The sequence below is a fragment of the Musca autumnalis genome, unplaced genomic scaffold (assembly GCF_047663935.1).
Source record: "Musca autumnalis isolate F117 unplaced genomic scaffold, ASM4766393v1 scaffold_1, whole genome shotgun sequence".
In the NCBI taxonomy this organism is placed as follows: Eukaryota; Metazoa; Arthropoda; class Insecta; order Diptera; family Muscidae; genus Musca; species Musca autumnalis.
In genome coordinates this window covers 208,539,396-208,557,062 of record NW_027411644.1, presented here as the reverse complement: position 1 = coordinate 208,557,062, position 17,667 = coordinate 208,539,396, and the positions used below count along the sequence as shown (strand labels likewise).

Here is a 17,667-nt window from a genome sequence, read left to right as displayed (position 1 = left end):
ATTTTCTGTATGTCAATAATATCGGCTTTGTACTTTGCAAGTACATCTGCCAGTACGTAAAATGTACCTTCTCTATAAGCAGTCCGAGCATTCCAGATGCACATGCTGATCATGTTCCCTAAGGCGTTTGGGGGTCGTCAACAATTCCGAATACTAATCACCCCAATATTCTTGGGGTAACATTTGACAACATGTTCACCTCATCCGTACATGCCAGAGCTATCTGCTGTGACTGTAGGAACAAAGTCCTCAAGTCCCTAGTCGGCAACACTTTCTTTTGCAGACAAATAAACCTCGTTGACAACATATAACACAATAGGTCGGTCTGTGGTAACCTATGTGGTGCCAATTAGTCCGCGATGGAACAATTCAATTCTGTCAGAAAAATTTTGCAACACGGTGTTCCTTCATGCCATCAGTGCACTATCTGCATGAGTAGATGAAGATTCTTCCATTACGGCAACACAGGCAGTACTTGCATCCCTCCCATGATTAAAGAGAGATAGAGAGGTTCAGCGATATAAGAGGAAACCCCTAGATTTGCAAGCATATAAAGTCACAAAAAACTATGGCGCGAATGCGTTCCTCGGTGTAGCTGAAGAACGTCAGCTGCCACGACAAACCGCAGTAGTTTTGGCTCAACTATGATCGCGATTGTTCGGCAGTCTAAATTCCTATAGGGCAGGGATGACACACTGCAAAAATATCTGGCCAGCATGCGGTACAGGTTCGCACAACATGCTGCAACTTTTCAACTGCCGTGCCAACCAACTAACTCAAGTAATCACACCACGGGTCGCAATGGGAAAAAACGTATGTGGAGAAAAGTCGAGATTTTATTGTAATGAGAATATATCCGATTCTATTACGAGTATTTCAAAAACAAAGCCTGGTAATGAATGTAGAAAACTTCACCTTTACAACAATTGACGTCGGTGGTCAAACAGCGGAGATATTGCAATAGTCGCTAATCCAACCCAGGTTTTCATTTTTGGAATTATCATAGTAATGACGAATATCACAGCTTTGGTTGGGGACCTTCCAAAGCAAATCCTTACAATGAATGCAGATCCCACCTTTATAATGATGTACAGTAGGTTGGTGTAGGTGGTAGAGCTGTCAAACAGTCAATAGTGCGACAATCGTTTTGATCTCTGTCCTAAAGCTTTCTTCATATGGGACTCGAAAACAATTATTTTTTTAAATTATTTGCGACAGATAACCTAAACATGATGTTTCGGTGGCCGATGTAACCTTTGTTTTATGACAGCAATCAAAACGATAGTCAGACTATTGATAGTTTGCCAGCTCTAGTGGGTGGTCAAGCAGAGGAGATATCGCAATAGTGGGTAATACATCCATTTTTCCATTTTTTTTTGTAATTGCGCTACAAATCGCAATTTTGATAGCATCATGATAAAATGTAAGGGGTTAATGGCGGTCCTAAAGTGAAAGAATCCTTTTGATTTTGGTGATGATCGGATAAATTTCATGGGCCGGAATGGGAAAAACTTATGTGGAGAAGAATTCAACGTTTTGTTGTTATGCAAATATCTCCGCTTCTACACGCAGAGAATAAAATATGTTTGATCCAACAATATTCGAAGAGCACAATATGTATTGTAAAGATTTTGTTAGATCCCGTTTGATGTTTTTTGAATCCAACAATCGTTTTTGTTAATTATAACAACTGTTTTTGTCATATCCAACAATAGTATTTGTCTGCTGGACAATATTATTCTCTTTTCTTCGACAATTTTATTCTCTTCTCTCGGTATTCGATGCCGTGCTGAAAAAAACAATTTTGGTGACTTTGTTTGTCAAAACTCATAATATTATACATGACATTTATACAAAAGTTATGTGAAAAGAGTATATGAGAACTAAATACGATCAAATCAAAAATTTCAGTAACACGTTTTCTGGACTAAAAAATAATTTTTGTAAAAATTCTGGATTATGTATTTCCTACCATTGGTATTGGTAATGCTTTTTTAAAATAGTGAGGAATTTTGCAAGTTGTTTTTGTTTTATATGTTTGGAGCAAAAGATGGTATTTTTGGATTTGCAATTGCAATGCTTGAACAAAACAAATAAGTTGTTGTAACAAAAATAGATATCGTTGTTCCAACAGGAGCGAAAAATATTTTTTCTCTGCGTGTACATACAATAAAACATCGACTTTTATTTTTTTCACGCTAGATCCGCATTTTTCCCACTGTGCAGAGTGGGTGAAAACCTTAGTATCTCATTAAAAAATGTAAATGTAAAAATGTAAGGGTATCTTATAGTCGGCCCGTCTCGACTATAGTCTTTGCTCACTTGTTTACTTGTTATTTTATTTTTTTTTATTGTTTATAATTTTTTTCATGCACATTTCCAACTCCCGCCCAAAAAAATAAATAAATTTATACAATATTGGTGCAAAAGAAATTACACATTGCAATCAAATATAACCAAATATATACACCACTCAAACGGAGTGAAGTAATTTGCAATACATAATCGATTGTTATGCGATAAATATTTTTTGGTAACGCACCCGATAAAGAAGAAAAATATTATAGCTCCATTTTAATTTTAAATCAATTCATTATTTCTTAACTGCACTACATACATATGTATGTACATACATATATAAAGAGTATAAATGTTCATATCGATGTTGTGTGTGTGTGTGAATTTGTGGTGAGATGATCATTAAAATCGCAACAACATACTTCGAAACGTGTTCGAAATTCATAAATGTCCGTAAGCGTTCATTCCAAAGCGCATTTATTACATGCTTTTGAGCACACGCACACACAAAAAAGAGCTGTGTTGTTTGTTTGTTGGATGTACGTCCATAAACATACATATGGAATAACATGTCCATACCTTCTATATGAGTTATCAGATAAATATGTTGCTCCATATTTTGCAGCCTTTTGTTGTTTTTTGTCTCCTTCTTGTTTTCTGTGTGTCTCTCGGGTTATTGCAATTATTAGCCAAATATGGGGTTCTATCGATCACAAGTCAAATTCATTAAATAACATGCTGAATCATGCATGCAGTAATCTCGAACAGTAAAGTAAAAACTTACATGGGAGATTGACTGTGATTGTGGAAAGTATGTTGGCTAAAGAGAGTTGTTCGATTATGAGTTGTATTGTTTATAAGGCGAAAAAAAATAGAAATATCCTTAAAGGGAGAAGTTGATTTCGGATTGTCCACTGAATAGAGGTTTTACTGTAATTCAATGGTTTTTTTAAATGCACTTAGAAAAATGTTGTTTATAAAGAATAAAGGTTTATAAAGCCTATGTGAAACAAAAGACTTAAGCAACAAACACGAAAACTCTCAGACAGATTACGTTTGTTCTGATAAAGTAAAATAAAGAAACGACTTATAATTCTGGAACAAAAGTCCTAACATAAAAATGAAAATTCTTATACATAATAATAAGCTTCGATAATTGTTTAATAAAAAAATTAAAATAATTCCAATATGTTCTAAGACACTATAAGTTGCAAATCATAAAATAAGTCATTATAAAACCCCCCCTTAGAAAAAATCCATTAGAAATCCATAACAACATACAAGTGTGTCCATGCCATCGAAGTCGATACACGCCCATAACATACATAACTTCGCAGACCATAATCTTTGATGTAAATGCCAATTATGGTTCTTACAACAATTAAACACATGCGCATTGGCCATGTTTCATATACGAGGAGGAGGCTTGATTCAGTTGTAAAATGTCTTTGTGAATTCATTTCAACGACAACAACACCACATCACAAGCGTTATTAATTAGTGCAAATCATTTGACTAACAAGTCTACCGAGATACGTACGCATTAATTCAGTTGCAGCATCAACAGCTGAAAGGCAATACGTAACAAAGACATGTTGGTCGGCTTTGCTTCAATTCATTGACAATGTGTAATAATTGCTAATACATGTCTCATTAAACGACAACAATTGCAAAATTCCACACACAAAGAGAGAAGTTGAAATGAAAAAAATCAACAGCATGAAATCGTTACCAATTAGAAAATGCAAATTATGTTCTGAAAATGGACAATGGTAGTCTTTAATTGAGATGTTGAGACGTGATTATCAAACACTTATATGTATTGTTCTACTACCAACTTATATATAAAAGACATTGTGTGTATGTTTGTATGTTCCGTATAGACTCAAAAACGGCTGAACCGTTTTTCTTGAAAATTTCAGAGAATGTACATGGAAAACCCATGGTGAAAATAGAATATATATTTTATTTATTGGAAAATTTTGCCTTTTTAGGCGAAGATCATTTTTTTAGTATTAATTATACCCTCAGCCTTTAGGCTAGAAAGGGTATATACACTTTCATACAGGCGAAATGTGAATCATCGAAATAATGGTTTTAGACCCAAGTACACGTATGTTTGGACAAAATGTGTTATAGACAATTTGGAGTCGATTTAGCAATGTCCGTCCGTCTGTCTGTCTTGCTGGCTGGTGCGCACGATAACTCTCGAACGGATCAACCGATCAGGTCCAAAATTTGGCTTTCGTAATATTTTGTCCAAACTTAGTTTAAGTGCGAAGATGGGTTATATCGGTCCACTCCTTCCGGTACCTCTCCCACAAAAGTTCGAAAATGTTCGGAAAATTTGTGCGCACGGTAACTCTTGAAAAGAGTAACCGATTTTGTCCACACTTTGCACATCGTGTAATTTCTACCAAACTTAGATGAGATTCCAATATGGACTCAATCGGTCCACTCCTTCGGGTACCTCCCACACAAAATTTCGGAAAAGTTCAGTTTAGGACCTGGTCTCGAATCGCTTTGATTTTTGTTTACGCAAGTTGTATTCGCTGTCCTCTATATGACGCTGTAAGTCTCATTAGGGGCAAGTCCATACTTCCTGAGAAAATGGCCTGAAAGTTACAAAAACCCCTATGACACCGTGTGTAGTGGTTGAAGCGCAAGATAACTCTCGAACGGATCAACCGATTAGGTCCAAAATGTGGCTTTCGTAATATTTTGTCCAAACTTAGTTCAAAATCGAAGATGGATTATATCGGTCCACTCCTTCCGGTACCTCCCCCATAAAAGTTCGAAAATGTTCGGAAAATTTGTGCGCACGATAACTCTTGAATGGAGTAACCGATTTGGACCACACTTTGCTCATTATGAAATTTCTACCAGACTTAGGTGAGGGTCCAATATGGACTCAATCGGTAAACTCCTTCGAGTACCTCCCACACAAAATTTCGGAAAAGTTCAGTTTAGGGCCTGCTCTCGAATCGCCTTGGTTTTTGTTGTTACATCTTGAATTCACTGTCCCCTATACGAAGGTAGAAGTTTCATCAGGGGCAAGTCCATACTTCTAGAGAAAACAGCCCGAAGGGTGTAAAAACCAACTATGACACCCCCATGGTCTATTTCGGTCCGTTCCTTTAAGTACCTTTTCCGCAAAATTTTTGAACTTTAATCCTAATCAACATTTTTGTCGCTTCTTAAGACCAACATTTTGAAACCCCCTAAATACGTAATTTTTTTTGTGAAAAAGTGTTTCAATTTACACAGACTTAGGGTATATCTCTGTCGACAAAGCCGACTGATACTTTTTTACTTGTTATAAAATAGTTTTCATAATAAACTTATCATCTGGACATAAGCAGCAATAAATCCCAAACATTTTCATAAAAAGATACAAGATGACTTAGGTCATTTTTGAGAAAAAATAAAATTAAAATATTTATTGATTCTCTTTCAAGTGAAAACGACGTAAAACTAAATGTGCTCTTTTGCATGCTACTTTATATAACTTTTCTGTTTTTATGTAGTTTACTCCCTAACACAAGTCTCAGTGCGTAATTTAAAAAAAAAAGAGATCCTTGGCCCAAAAAACAGCAAGAAATGCTAATCATACATTTAACTACTAAAGTACATAATTGTGATGTAATCGCAGTACAACAAAATTAATAAATAAGTACAAATGCATCAAGTTTTAAAAGCGTGTTATATATCTATAATGAATAATTTATAATGTGTCATTTTCTGCAAGAAATAAAACAAACACGTAAAGATATGTTTCTAAAAAAATTTAATAAAAAGTATATTTATAAAAAAATTAATTTTTTTGACTATGTAAGAAAAAACCGAAACAAAATCATCGACATGTAGCAAATATTACAAAAAAAAATATTGTTTTCGCTCTCCTGAAAATTTTAATTTTTAAACTTATGTCGTTTTCCAACAAAACCACAGAAATAATGTGTATTGAACCAAGTGCTTAAAACTATTGTTATATAAGCTATTTTCTATGCTACACATCGACACCTGTTAATTCAAATCTCTAATTGGATACTGAGCTACTTAAATAATGCATTCGCATTAATACACATGGATTCTTAATGCATTCTTATCGAAATGTTTACGCAGCATTCCAAGAAATTATTTGCTCGGCGCATAACCACTTTTTATTCCAGTTTTGTTTTTCTTAAAAACGACACATACTTTTAATGATAATTGGTATTGGCCAATTCAATTAGTATTATAGCACATTGTTTCCAATACATAGTACGCCCATAAATATGTGTGTATGTATGTACGTACATAAGTTGTTCCGATTCGTATCATAATGGAGTAAAACATCAATAAATTCATATTTTTATTAGAATTTGTTTATTTAAATTTTACAAAATCCATTTTAATCACCATTAAAAACAACATAAGACATACATGTAATCTTAATGCTTTTAGATTTTTTAAATGACTAGCTGTCTCATTTCTTAGCTAAACGTATTAGTAATTTCATAAATATCCAATTGTAGTTGCTATGTTATTCAGTAGTCACACGCGCAAAATTTGCTGTAAAGAAAATTGAGTTTTTGGGTGAGAGCGGGGAGTAAAAAGTAGAGAAGGACTCTTTCCTTTCCGCTCTCTCCCAAAAACTCAATTTTCTTTACCGCAAATTTTGCGAGTGTGACTACTGAATTAGGGATAATATTTTGAAGTTTTTTTTTGTTTTTAACTTTTCTAAATTAAACAAGTAAGGAAGTATCAGTCGGCTCTGCCGACAGAGATATACCCTCAGCCTATGTGAATTGAAACTTTGAACTTTTGTGGGGGAGGTACCCTAAGGACAGGACCAATATGGGCCATTTTATAAGTTAAACTAAATTTGGACAAAATATTGAAAGATTCAAAGTTTGGACCAAATTGGTTGCCCCGTTCAAGAGATATCGTACATACCATTTTAGTGAAATTTTTTTAAATATTGGGGGGAAGTACCGTATGTTGTGGACCGGTATTGCTCATCTTCGAACTGGTACTAAGTTTGACGAAGGCCAAATTTTTGACCAACTCGATTGATCAGTTCGAGAGTTATCGTGCTCTCCAGCCACTGCATATGGTGCCATAGAGGTTTTTTTTTGCAACTTTCAGGCTATTTTCTCAGGAAGTATGAACTTGCACCTAATAAAACTTGTACCGTCGTATGAAGGGCAGTGAATACAAGTTACTACAACAAAAACAAAAAGTGATTCGAGAGCAGGTCTTAAAGTGAACTTATCCGAAATATTGTGTGGGAGGTACCTGAATGAGTGGATAAATATAGTCCATAGTCGAACCTGATCTATATCTGGTGTAAAGTATGAATCAAATCGGTCACTCCCCTCAAGAGTTATCGTGCGCACAATTTTTTCGAACGTTTTTGAACTTTTGTGGGGGAGGTACCTGAAATCGCGCGATTTTTCAAAAATATTTTCACAATTTAAGAAAATAAAACGTTTTTGTAAAAATTTTCGCAATTTTTTTAAATCGTGAATTCTGAAACAGCAATGTTCATAGATGAGAAAAATCCCAAAACTAGAAAAAATTGCTATAGGGATTTTTAAATAAATCGCGGTCAAAATTCACATTTTTAGGTGTTTTTTATGTTTTCACGATTTTGCTTGGAAACCGCAAGTCCTATCGGAATGGGACTAAAGAAAATGTTGTAGCTGTGAAAATTCTCTACAATACCGACCTTTAGGTTTTTTCGTAGGTTTTTCCATTTTTGAGATATAGAGGTTCAGTTCAAATTTTATGGTTTTTATCTTAAGTCTTCAAGATTTTGCTTGAAAACCGCAAGTCATGTCAAAATGCGACTAAAGAAAATGTTGTAGCTGTGAAAATTCTCTACAAGATTGTCTGATTTATTTTTTCTTAGGATGTACCATATTTGAGATATATATGTTTAAGTTGGGAAATTGCAGTCATAACATTGTTTTATAAGGAGACGTGTCCCAATTTGAACTTCTATATCTCAAAAACGGTAAAACCGACGAAAATGTCATAAAGGTGAATCTTGTGGAGAATTTTCGCAGCTTTAATATTTTCTATAGGCCCATTTACATAGGAATCGCGGTTTCCAAGCAAAATCGTGAAAACAGAAAGAACCCCTAAAAATGTGAACTTAAATCGCGATTTATTTGAAAATCCCGCCGTCGATTTTTTTTTTGTTTCTTGATATTTCTCATCTATGAGCAATGTGGTTTCAGAATCTGCAAAAACTTCCCAGGTGTAAGCACCTTCCATTTAAAATTACACTGTGCAACATTTTTAAGGTGATCTTGTGCAAACAATTCGAACTGAGGATTTTTTGAAAGTACAGATCCAAACGACAAGAAACCCTAGTTGGGTTTTGTTGTATCAGATCCGGCTCGGATTTTATGGCCCAATCTAAACATGGTTAAATATTGAGTTTTTAAAGAAATTCGTTGCTATAACTCTGAAACCAATGCGAATCTTCTTCTGACCTCTGAAGCAACTTTGCAGATAAGGACAAAAATAAAATATTTGGAGAAATAATGAACTCGAAAAACTACATTTATTGCCTCAAATTTCAAAATATTTGCAAAAATTCCACAATTTTTATACATTTCGCAACGTATCTCCAAAACCGTTATTTTTTCTGAATATTTTCTTTTGGAAAAATATTCCCTGGAATGTAATACACAACTCTTCAGAACATGTAATTGTTGTAAAATGCCTCTATGCCGTTGTTTTCAGTACATTTTTCAACCACGATTTAATAAAAATGTCAATAATGTGGTGAAATCCGAAAAATGCGAGAATAAACTGTTGGTGTGAACTGTGTTTGAAATACGTGTTGTAAAATATATAATGCAAAATACCGCTGAAACAACATGAAGTGAGCATTTTAGAGTTTCAGAATGTTCTAAAGAATTATTGAGAACATTATTTTGAAGATTTTTGCAAAAGGTTACATGGTTCAACTCCCAATAGTTTAGCCGATACTGACCAGAAACTCAGCAATTATGTAAAATTTTCTATATTTTATAGATTTTGATGCCCTAGATGGAGTTTTTCTTATGTGGTTTTTTCAAAAGATAAGTTCTACTAGTTTAGGGCTACAATATTGCTAAAGACAGCAAGGCCAATTTCCTATTCGTTTCTGAGATAAAGGCCTGATAAATGCAAAAAAGTGTAAATTTAGCCCGGTTTAGATGAGGCCATAAAATCCGAACTGGATCTGACAGGACAAAACCCAACTAGGGCTTTTGTAGTCTAAACATGTACTTTCAAAAAATGCATACTAAAAGTTGTTTGCATTTTCAGTGTTGCATAGTGTTAGTTAAGGCGCACCGTGATGCCTAAATCAACTCCAAATTGTCTAAAACGGATTTCGTCCAAACATTATTATTATTATTTCGATGAGGCACATATTGCCCGTATGAAAGTGTATGTATATACCCTCGTTAATATAAATGCTAAGGGTATAAAAATCTAATAGGAATTTAATTGAGTAATTAATTATTCACACCCTAACTAATGATTTTTTCCATATCTAGTCATGCCATAAATACATAAATCGATGGGTGGTGCCTTTAATCGATTAAATAAAATAATTTTTTCTTCGCCTCCCAACTTAGCATATTTCTCCTACTGTTACAATTTCAATAAAAATAATTGCATCACATCAAAATGCTAAATATTTTTCTGCATATTTCTAACTTGTGTCTTGTGCCATATCCAGTGGATATTATTGTTACAACGGGTACTCAACAACATTTTGAATTCTATGTTGAAATACAAATTTTGTCAATTTATCATGGCTGTCATAAGGCAAGCGCCGCCGCCAACAATTCAACAACAACAATTGCAACAGATCGAGATTTCCTTTATACGAATACATACATATTATTGCAACAACAATCAATCTAATTGGTCCAGACTTTAGAGGAAAATATACAGATTTTTGAAATCATGGTGGTTGTTGTGACTAAAGTGTGAACAGTTCGAAAAAAATAACATGAAATAAATTATCATCAGAATTACAGGTTTATTAGCTGATGAAATGATTGATTTCACTTACTTACCAACCATTAGGCAAACTAAGCACCTGTAATTTAAACGTTTCCTTCGATTAGGTTAAATAATGGCAACGATTTGCAAATCATAATCGATTTCAATTGTCAAAATTATTATTTCAAATTATTTACCTCCGTAGGTAGGCTATAATTTAACAGCTTTAAGTGGAAAACAATTTGCAGTATTTTGGTGGGAACATTTGACAATGGATAGTTATGCTTGCTTTACATTTACGAAATCCACTCGATTTTAACTGTCAAATCCATAGGTTAAACGTCAAATGAAATCCAATGGATTTCAGATGAGATTTCATTTGACGTTTAAGCTATTGAATTGACAGTTGGAATCGAGTGGATTTCGTAAATGTAAACATAGCATTACACTTTTTACCCCTTACCTCCCTCCATTACCGTTTTGCTTAAGCCAAGATATCGCCAAGTAATAACGGATGATTTGTTCTTTTACATACCAATGCTTGATTTTTTATGATCAAATCTAATTTAGTAAAAAATATAATTGAGCGACATTAACAACAAGTTTTGTATTGACTTGTGCGTCAGTGGTTTGTTTTTGTAGACTAATGACAATTTCCACAAATTGACCAACATTGTTGTAATTACAGCAACTGCTGTTACTTTTTTGCAAGTACTGCTGCTGGTGGTATGTTGAACAAGAATTTTTTGTCACACACTTTGAGATTTCCAAACGGTCATTTTTGGTAAACAGGAAAACATTAAACATGACATGACCACATTTGCCATGAAGAATTTCGGAAAAAACACAAAACGAGCCTAAACACTTTATTTATGTCGAATTTTTGTAAAGCCTTTTGTTGTTGTTTTTTTCGCATTCAATCAATTACGGCCTGTGACAGTGACAAAAGTTATTTGATGAATGTTTAAGTTGTTTTTTTTTTTTGCTGTTACTAATTTGGCATATTTTCATTACTAGGTAAATCAGCAATTTAAATCAATGTACAATCACTACTTGGTAGTGCATTAAAAAGGGGTATATCAATTGGTGGTAATTGCTGCATTTTTTAAACTCCATATAGGTTTGATTGGAATCGATTTCAAAATTCTGTAGTATATTTGGATGCTATATTACACGCACTCACATCTACCAACATTTTTAAACATCGTACAGACCCATTTGGTTTTTTCTTCCGTAGCAACGACTCCTGGGGCTTTACTCCTCCCCAGCATCAGAAATAGATATACAGTCGCCGATCATAATTATGTATGTGTTCCTTAAGCAGCAAAGCACTACACGCCATCTCCACAGAGCAATCCCACGGCACACAGTGTGGACAAAAATAAAAAAATGTGATGTTAACTTTTACATTATGTTTTTTTCTTACATTAAACACATCCGATAAAACGATTCTGAAAGAATTTTGTCGATATGTGTATCCATAAAGAGGCTATATCTCTTTAAATATGAAAAAAATTTTCCCAGGTAATCTAAAGCGATAATCGTATGAAAATTAGACGACATTTAAAATAATATTTTCTGAAAAATTTGTTGATAATATTAAAAGTTTTGGATGGGGATTTGATGGGTGGGCTATAAATATAAAATTTTTGTACAAAAAGTTGACGTCAACTGCACATGGGCAAAGTACCGTTATCAAGAATTTAAAATTTAAATTTGATAAAAAAATATAAATTCTCAATATTTCGTAGAGTATATCTTTCGATTGCCACCTATTGCCACCTTGGCTCTTCATTTCCTTTAATTGGACATCCCTTCCGGAACCGAAATGTGTAAAAACATTCTGCCCATCCCTGCAACCTTCTGAGATATATCGCTTCAGATTTTATATAGCCCCCATATATATATCTCTTCCCGATTAGGCTACAACTTGTTTGATCGAATAGCCTTCAAAATTAATATGTTTTATCTTCTTAGGCCCCTGAATAGCTACACCGATTTTCACAAAAATCGGTTCAGATTTGGATATAGCCCCCATTTATGTATATCTATCACCGATTTTGATATAACTCTGTCAATTTTAATCGAATAGCCTTCAAATTTTATATGTGATATTTTCTTAGGCCCCTGAATAGCTACACCGATTTTCGCACAAATCGGTTCAGATTTGGATATAGCCCCCATATATATATTCCCCCGGTTTTGCTATAAATCGCTCAATTTTTGATGAATAGCCTTCAAATTTAATATGGGATGTTCCTCAGGCCCCTGTTTAAAATATATATGGAAGCTATATCCAAATCTGTACCGATTTTTGCGAAATCAAATCAAAATCGGTGAAACTGAAGAGTGGCCTTAGGAAACATCCCATGTTAAATTTGAAGGCTATTCATCAAAAATTGAGCGATTTATAGCAAAATCGGGGAAAGATATATATGGGAGCTATATCCAAATCTGAACCGATTTTTACGAACATCGATGAATCTATTCAGGAGCCTAAGAAAATATTACATATTATTTTTTAAGGATATTCGATTAAAATTGGCCGAGTTATAGCAAAATCGGGGAAAGATATATGTGGGGGCTATATCCAAATCTGAACCGATATGGACCAAAGTTGAAATTTTTCATTCCTATGCCCTTATAAGTACTTGTGCAAAAATTCATCAACCTAGGTCAACTCCTTCTATTTTTTCCACTTTCGTGTGGAAGCGCAACACTGCGCGGCAGTGGGTTCTTCTATATCAAATTGATCTGGAACAAAACAATATCCGTTTTCCCGGCCAGTTGGTCCAATCTCAGTGTACATATGTTTAGATTTGTATCGTTATTCTGTGTTGGAAGCAGCATATACCGGAATGCCTGATCCGAATTCTTTTGGTCTGCGTCGGAACGGAGGAAACCCCCGGATCAATATGGATGTTCTCAGTTTGTTACATCCACCACACTCAAACATCGGTGAGATGCAATAAATGAATGGAGTGGGATCACCTCAGGGTTTGCTCTGGACTCGTCCATGTGAGGAACTACAAGGGAGATTATGTTGCTGCATGAATACAGCCCCTAGTCGTCATCAGAATATGCGATTCTCCCGCAGCTGCCACGCAGCACTTAAATTCAGTCGTTGCTGTTTCAGTCTCTGAACATGCATTCTTTTTATACCCTCCACCATAATATGGATGGTATAACTAAATTTGTCATTTCTTTTGTAACACATCGAAATATTCACCGGAGACCCTATAAGGTATATATTCTTGATCAGGGTAAAATTCTAAGTCGATATAACCACGTTAGGGATAAGTAATGGAAAGCAATAATCGATTTGTCGACTTTTCTATTTTGGTCTAAAACTAAAAATGCGATTTTTCGGTCAGGCGATTATTTCACTTGTCGTAAAACTCGACTTTCGACTTTTTCATAACCGCAGAAAATCGATTATGATCGATTATTCGTCGATTTTTGAGTTTTCTTTTGAAAATGTAAAACCGCCAAAACTGTAAAACCGCCAAGTTAGCAATCAATGGGCAAACTCGAAAATCGGTCACAAGATAATCGATTATGCGATTTCCCCCCCAGCCCATGGTGGAATAAGAAGGTGTTACATCGATAACAATAATCGGACCATTTGCGAACAAATGTTGACGTTTACTACCTCAAAATTATAGGAACAAACGTCAACAGTTGGCCCGATCTCTATGCGTCGACACCATCAACTTAGTCTTCCCGCCGTTTACCGCCAGACCCACTTTAGCAGATTCTCCTTCGACCTTCATAAAGGTATCTGTTACTTCTTTTACTGATCGTCCCATGATGTCTATATCATCAGCATAAGCAAGGAACACGTGGCTATTGGTGTAGATTGTGCCACTTCTTTTGACGTTTGCCTCTCGAATAACCTTTTCCAGCAGGATGTTGAAGAGATCACAAGAGAGGCTGTCTCCTTGCCTGAAACCTCTTTTGGTACAAAATTCTTCGAAGAGGTTCTTTCCTATTTTAACTGAGGATCTCGTGTCAGTTAAAGTCATTTTACAACGCTGAATGAGCTTTGCGGGGATACCAAATTCAGACATGGCCTGGAATACCTTTGGGCTGTCGAAGACTGCTTTATAATCGACAAAAAGGTGGTAGGTGTCGATCTGCATATATTGGGCCTTCTCCAGGATTTGCCGCAGGATAAATATCTGCTTAATGGTGGAGTGGCCAGGTCTAAAGCCGCATTGGTATGGCCCAATTATCTCGTAGACCATAGTCGTTCGCAGAATATCCCTGACAAGATCTTGTAGGCAATCGGGAGTAGACTATAGTTACTCATAGATACTCAGGTTCCAATCGTCGGGAAGTGGTTCTTCTTGCCAGATGGTGCTAAATAGCTGATGAATACACCTTATCAGCGTATCGCCTCCGGTTTTGAACAGCTTGGCTGGTCCTGCTGCCTTATTATTCTTCAGTCGGTTTATTGCTGTCTTTACCTCATCTTGGCTGGGCGGTATACGTTCAATACCATCTTCTAGGATTGGATCTGTGGTATCTTCGTCGTCTTCGCTGGATACCAACAGGTTTGAAAAATACTCTTTCCATATCCTGAGCACACTATCTGTTATCGGTTACCAAATTACCTTGCTGGTCTCTACAGGAGGAGGTGCCTGTACCAAAGCCATCAGTTTGAGGTCTCTGGTATCCAAGTATGGATTTTGCGGCTGTTTGCATGGAGTGGGCAATGCTTTGCCATTGCGCTGATATGTTATCGGGATAAGGAGTGCTTTGATTAAGCAATTGGGCTAGTTGAGTGGAATATGCTGTGGCTATCTGTTGTGATTGCAGCTTACCTGTGTCTAACTTTCGTGTTGTGCCTGTTCGTACTTTGTTTGCTATGTTTAATCTGGTACGTACCTTTGCTGCAACTAAGTAATGGTCCGAGTCTATGTTTGCTCCTCGGAACGAGCGCACATCCAACACGCTCGATGAATGTCTTCCATCTATCACAACGTGATCAATTTGATTTCTTGTTTTCTGATCTGGAGACAGCCAGGTGCACTTATGGATGTCGAGATGTTTAAATCTGGTGCTGCTAACTACCATGTTTTTTGCCGCTGCGAAGTCTATCAGCCTCATGCCATTGTCAGATGTTTCATTGTGGAGACTGAATTTTCCGACTGTTGGGCCAAAGATATTTTCCTTTCCAATTTTGGCATTAAAATCGCCTAGAATAATTTTAATGTAATGGGCAGGACAACGGTCATATGTTTCTTCTAAGCGCTCGTAAAATATATCTTTGATCTGTTCGTCCTAGTCTTCAGTTGTTGAAGAACCGCACATTATCCCATGGATGTCTTCAAGTCGGTTCCACACTACTTATGTACATTAAAACCACACATTTGTCCCAATTTTCAATTTGTCATTCATTTCAATTTGTATTTGCATAGCATTATTTGTATTTTTTCTTGTTCTCATTATTTCGATACTTGAAGACATGACAGGTTTAATGTTTCCATTAAAAAATTACCATATATTTTCAAGTACCAAGACTTCGTGAAAAGTGGAACACTTGCATGACCGGTAGGAAAAACATTAATAAAGCTTGTCTGGATCAACCAGCCATTGCGATAAATATGCATAAAAAGGACAAGCCTCTTTTCGACATAATTACAACTTTCATTAACTGCAAATACAGACATACATCCGTACATACATACATATGTATGCAGATCAATTAATGTGATGTAAAGAAAATCAATGTATGAAATTGACCATAGCATAAAATTCAGTTTTTTGTTTTCTTTTCTTAAAAAAGGAGTAGGAGAGTCTTTGGAAACAATTTCTGGTTTTATTTTGCAAGTGGTAAAAAAGAAACCAAAACAAAAGTGATTTGTAATCTGACCAAATGCAATCATAAATGACGTGGGAAGGACTGGACCAATAGTTGTATTGGAAACATTTATGATGTAATAAGAAGAAATGATTTCAAAACGACAACAACAAAACGTATCATTTTGCCAAATACCAATAAAGCTACATTTTTAAAATTCTATTATATTTAAAAAACAAGTAAGAACAGACTATAGTCGGACGGGGCCGACCATGTGATACCCTATACCACTAAACGCGTCTTCTTGGGATAAAGTTATAAGATGTGCATTAGAAATTTTACCAATTTTCACACAAAAGTTTTGATCAATTTAACCCGCTAAATATTATCCGATCATACCGTTGACTTGCACGCTACTTCTTCATCTCAAACCAAAACTACGTTTAAAATTTCGCGCCGATCGGACTATTATTGCGGCCTACAGAGCGGCTACAAAATCGAGCAAAAATTTTGTTTTTGGTCCATTTCATCCCTTTAACATTTCACGATCATCGCCAAAAACTAATCAGTTCTATTCTGGTCCAAACCCGACCTCCATACTAAATTTCGTGACAATCGGTCCATAATTGCGGCCTCTAGCTTGATTACAATTTTTAATGGACAGACGGACGGACGGACGGACGGACACACATCGCTAAATCGCTTTATCTCGTCGAGATATGAAGTTTGGTATACCACATGAGGGGTCTACGACGAATATTTCGCGGCGTTACATGAATTTTTGGGAAAACAAACTTATTATACCCTTTTCCACATTGTGGTATAGGGTATAAAAATATTTTTGAATTCCTCAGTCATCAGTTCAATTATCTGTAGTTTGATTTTTCAACTTTTTGGATAATATGAAAGAAAATAAAATAAAGTTTAATAAATAGTTGACATTATATCCGTTATCGCTAAACTCAATTTTGGTCGTTAACCTACCAACAAAGTTCGTTAACTATGGGAGTTATTCCGAAAATTGTCGCTAAATCTGTCGTTAACTAGTCACAGAATCGCACTACAGATGTCTCTTACTATTTGACTTCCGTCATAATTTTATTTACCTAAATTTGCACTTCGTTATGATTGTGTGTGTGTCTGTTCATCAGTCTATCGATTATCATAATTACAGTTTAAAATTATTAAAATTTATGCTCAATACCTGTCAATTCCATAGCAAGTGTGTTTTCAAATATGTTTCCATGTGAGATTGTAAAAATATGAACAACTTAAATACATACCTTTCACTTTATAAATAAAAAGCAAACAATTGGATACTGGATATCTGCGACAGACAGCACCTTTAACGAAAAGAGAAAACAAATATCATATGAAACTAGTTGTTAACCACATGTTATAAAAATGTTTAATATTTATGTATAGATAGTTATGTTATTATAATTAATTATATGAATAAGTAGAAAATCTATCGGCTAGCATAGTATATCAACTAATAGTCCTTGTGGTGTATTGAATAGTCCCAAATTATTTTAAGCCATTTTACTTGAGGCAATTGTCAGTTTGTA

At 35.2% G+C, this 17,667-nt stretch overlaps 1 protein-coding gene across 1 annotated transcript in view; it reads right to left on the bottom strand.

Annotated features, from left to right (window-relative positions):
- The window catches only part of Pxd (Peroxidase), a 180,749-nt gene that overhangs the window by 67,792 nt on the left and 95,290 nt on the right, over window positions 1-17,667 (bottom strand). Inside the window, exon 2 of the mRNA XM_073960020.1 lies at window positions 17,383-17,442. The gene's annotated coding sequence lies outside the window, so the exon portion shown is untranslated. The remainder of the gene's footprint in view (window positions 1-17,382; window positions 17,443-17,667) is intronic.